The sequence below is a fragment of the Oryzias melastigma genome, linkage group LG16 (genome assembly GCF_002922805.2).
Source record: "Oryzias melastigma strain HK-1 linkage group LG16, ASM292280v2, whole genome shotgun sequence".
In the NCBI taxonomy this organism is placed as follows: Eukaryota; Metazoa; Chordata; class Actinopteri; order Beloniformes; family Adrianichthyidae; genus Oryzias; species Oryzias melastigma.
The window spans coordinates 12261247-12266373 of NC_050527.1; positions in this window are offsets into that span (position 1 = coordinate 12261247).

The following is a 5127-nucleotide window of genomic DNA, read 5'->3' on the forward strand; positions in this document are numbered from 1 at the left end:
TTACTGTAAGTGACAGCAATAAAAAAAAAAAATCAAAGTAGTCAAGCTATTGGAGCTTTTGTTCAGAAGTTATTTAATTATAAATAACTTAAAACGTAAAATATGGATAAATTAAAATAATTTTTTTTTTGCTTTTTCTTTCCATCAACTTTGTGAAATTATGTTCACAAATGTACTTTCAAACACATTCAAATAGTTTGAATTAATACATCTTAGCTGCACAAACACAATGTGGCGTCCCACAATGAAATTGCATGCAAGTTGTTTTTGAGTCAAGTTGAATCTTTTGCTCAGAGCTGAGACTGAACTCTGAATGATTAATTCTCCATACGAACAGAGACATTTATTTTTCACATCCATTTTAAGCATTATTTATAGCTCTTTGTAATCTTTGCATCACTTTTCAGATGCTATTGATGGCAACTTTCCATTGAGTCCAAATAAACATTTGGGAATGTGCTAAATACATTATTATTCCAATTAATGATATTTCAACACCACACTAATAGTTATGAAACAATGTTTCCACAAAGTTCCACTCCGATCATATTTTCAGCTGTACAGTTCTGAGCCAGATATCACACAATGAAAACTGACGTACATGGATCCAGTTGTCTACAAGCAGATACATTTGAATAGAGCGGAGCAGGGAGCTTATTCCAAAAACATTTTTGCATCAACTCCTGACTCAAAACGCTACTAAAACATTTGGTAACGCTTTATATTAAGGTGTGCTTGTTAAGTATTAATAAGATATTAATAAGCATTAGTAAGATGCTTATAATTTGCTNNNAGCAAATTATAAGCATCTTACTAATGCTTATTAATATCTTATTAATACTTAACAAGCACACCTTAATATAAAGCGTTACCAAACATTTTGACCTTAATTGTCTTCATACTAGCTCTCCATCATTACAAAAATGCCACATTAACAAGTTAAAAACATCAAAAACTCAATTTTCATCATCATGTGTCTTAAAGTGTTATTCTTCTTCCTTTTTTAACCAAACAATTGCCAATATTCAACAAACATGTGAACATTTAATAACAAACAATGACTCCTTGCTCCGGTCTTGTAAGTTTTTGTAGCAGTCCAAATGGTGAAACGTTAAAAAAGTCGCTAACTCCTCATCAAGTTAAGACAGCATTGCTCTTAAACCGTCTGTTTTGTTGGTAGCCCATGCCATTTTCCTGTCACTGGACTACATCAACATCACTTTTCCACGATGGCTGTATTTTGGCACACCTCAAACCCCAAATGAGCCACTGGCTTACTTTTGGTAAATGGATGCTAACTTTTAGTGTTGTATGAGGGAGTTCAGAGAATGAAAAGCCTAACAAAGTAACAATAAAGTCATGAATGATAGCTCTGCTTTCCTGTACTTCAGGAACATTTGGATTCCTGAAGCTAAATAGCTTCCTTTGGTTGTTTAAACCATGCTGGCAGGTACCACAGTTCAGACAGAATCCAATGTGAGTTTATTGGTTTTCCCAAATTCTAATTTGGTAAATTACTTGGCAAATCATGAAGAGATCATTTCAAGTGTTTGGAGGAGAATCCTGTTCTGACTTAAGAAGTTTTATGCCACCTTTTATTACACACTTAACACTTCATCAAAACTTTCCAGATAGGGTTGCTGGAAAAAAGGATGCTGGAAGCTTTCCATCTTTCAGCTTTGGTGAACATGACTCACAGGTGTTGAAGGGCAGTTCAAATGCTGGCAATTACCAGTCAAGTTTAAAACCACATTAGGAGCAGACAGCACCTGCAGAGCAGCCATTATGCTTTGAACTTGGAACACTCTGAGTCTTTGAAAAGCATTTATATTTGGATTAATTAATTTGTAATTTGAAATATAATTATGAACCACCACATTTCATGATTTATTAGTTGTACTACAGTTGTGCTTGATAATTGTTCTTAGTATATAGTAGAGTTACACTGCATTACTATTCATTAATTATCCTTTACAGGTAATGGATTTTCAGTGACATCTCATGTGTAACCTATAGGTTATACTATGACATTGGCACACCTTTTACAGCTATAAGAGCTCCATCGACTGAGAAGGTTTTCCACATGAGTGTTTATTTATACCATTTGTCCAGAAGTACATATGTGATAAGACACTGTTGTTGAGCAAGAGGACCTGGTCTTTTCTCTTGTCTAATTAATCCCAAAGGTGTTCTGGTAGGCTGAGGTCAGGACTCTGTGCAGGTTAGTCAAGTTCTTCCACACCAAACATCCATGTCTGCATGGACTTTAGTTTGGGAATGGGAGTGCTGATATGTTTGAACAGGAAGAGTCCTACCCAAACTGTTCCCACAAAGTCTTTGGTTGTGTCCGAATTCCTTCAATACTCACTACTTATGCCAAATTCGAACACTCCTCTACTTCTACAGCTTCTCCCTACCCCTACATTTAGCCCTCCAAGAGGAGAGTTATGGAACATTAGTGTCCTCAGATGTCACGGAAATACATAACAGAATTGGTTTATAACTTTAAAAAAGTGATGAGGGCTCTGCTTCCCTCCTCCACGAGGGTTAGCCCTTAAAGAAACCATTTTGGACACCCCTGCCCCTTCAGAACTCCCTACAATTGGAAGGGTAGGGAGAAGCCATAGGGGTAGGGGAAGAATTCAAAATTGGCCTTTGAGCACTGAGTAGTGCATTTGCCCTTTTTTAGAGCTGTCCAAATCTACATTTCCAAAATCCAGTGCCCTACAAAGTTTTCAGAAGTCTCTATAAAAACCAGTGTCCATCGATGCTCACTAAATTGGCAAATACAGATCCCAATGTATTTGAAAAAAGTATTTTAATTTATGTTTTTATAAGCCATCAATGCTTTCATAAGCAGAATACAGTAGATTAATAAGCTATTTAGTAGTTCTTGTAGTTTTTATTCATTTTCTATGTAAAATGACCAAGAAACTGTGATTTTCTTCAAGGGTATGTGTAAACTGAGCAAACTGTAGGCCCTACAGCTTGCTCATAAGTTTTCCCAAATACCCTCCCTACAGTGTAGTAGGGAGTACGGAGGGAATTAGGACATAGTCTGGAACATGGAATTTTCCAAAATCTCTTGACTTGCTGAGTCTTCCAGAGTTCCTTTCACTAGAACTGAGTGTCCAAGCCCAGCTCCTGAAAACAACTCCCAAGTATAACCCCCTCTAAGACTGATCGTTTGTCTCCACCATTCTAGAGTCTTATGATAGTGTGCTTTACCCCTCTATACCTGACACTTTGCACTGCACTTGGTGATACATGACATGAAAGGAGCCCCTCAGACATAAAAACACAGTCCATGAAGACCTCTGTGCTATTGAAAGCCTGAAAGAAAGATTAAAGAGTTTGAATCTGAAAAGTTGGTGACTAGGTGCAGCATGCATTGTCCCTGCTTTGCGAGATTACATGGCTTATCAATTCTTAGCTAAGTTGCTGTCATTGCCAGTCGCTTCCACTTTGCATTAGTAACCATTGACTGTGGAGGATCTAGCGATGTAAAACATATACTTGGCAAAACTTCTTGCAGAGGTGGCATTCTGCATTTATTCACGCTAGAATTCTCTGAGCTCCTGGGAGTGGCCCATTCTTTCACAAATGTTTGTAAAAGCAGTCTGCAAGTCTAGGTGCATAATTTTTTACAGCTGTGGTCATGGAAGTGACTGCAACACCTGAATTTAATTATTTGGATGGGTGAGTGAACAGTTTTGATGATATAGCACACATATAAATTATTTGTGTAAGAAATTCTTTGAAAAACATAAAATATACTGTCTTGAAAATAAAAGAAAAGATCTTATTTGCTGCCAGCACCCAAAGATTTGAGACAAGAGGTTGAGGGAAATTGTATTATTACATAATGAAGCTGAAGGCCCCTACAAATAAAGCTTCACCTCTCACTTCATGAGCTGAGACACATTTTTTCCAGAATCAAGTTGCCACCAAAGAAATGCTGAGAACATATGCAGCAGAAAGGAGGAACTCTAGGAAAAATGTGGATTAAGGTCATCAGGGAGAAACAGTGAACATATATCTATACTGGCGCGATATGTTGTTAATTTGCAACAGGACTCAACAAAATTTAGCACCACCTTGAACAGAAAAGACACTAAGGGATTATTTTATTTTTTTTAATATATATAATTAAAGAAATAATTCAGGCATGAAGGGAAGGATAAAGTGCTGGTAGAGCATTTCTATAACTTGGGGTTCAGTGTCTTGCCCAAGGACACTTTGACACACGGAAGGGCAGGGTGGGAATCGAACCTTCAATTTTCCGATAAGAGGTCAACCTCTGCTCCACAGCCGCCCACACAATAGAAATAAAAATAAAAGGTTTGCCAAATTATTTTACTTTGAAAAACAAAACAAAAAAAGGCTGGATGCACAAATGGAGAATGTAATCTATTTTTGTAATCTACTTTTACCGTATCAGTCCAAACACTTTTGTGGAGCTTGACTCAGAGCTTTAAGATAGTTCAGATAATCCTGAACAAATGAATTGCTGATTTTTGTTCAAGTGTAGCAAAGTTTAAGCAGCAAACAAAATGAACCTCAGTTGTGTGAAAACAGGGATCTTCGTGACATGTATACAAAAAGGTGGACTATGGGAAATGAGTTGGGCACAGCATACCTGTATAAAGCCTCCCATCATAGCTGCACATGCATACTGCCATAATTTTCTAGTGTGGAGAAGAGGCTTCTCCCAGCTCTCCAGCTGCTTCACATTTATACTGTTCTTCTAAACGCTGACTGCCGATGGGATACAGCAGCCAGACTACACCAGGTGCTCCGCCTTAAACAGTCAAAGACCTGGAATAAACTGCAGACATCAATTAAGAAGAAAAAAACCTCCAAAGGTGTTGGCATGTAACACCCCCACCCTTTTCAATTCAAACACATATTTGGAAAGCTGCATGCTTCTCAGCAAGAGTCCAGGACAAAACCAGAAAATTATTAGAAGCATTTACTGATATATATCATTGAGATAAAAACAAGAGGACCATCATCTGTGAATATTGTATTTATACTTGAATTAAGATAGATCTTAAGGTGTTGGGCAGCCTTCAAATATATACGGATACGGGCTCTCTGGAGGTGAAAAAGGGCAAATCTGGTACA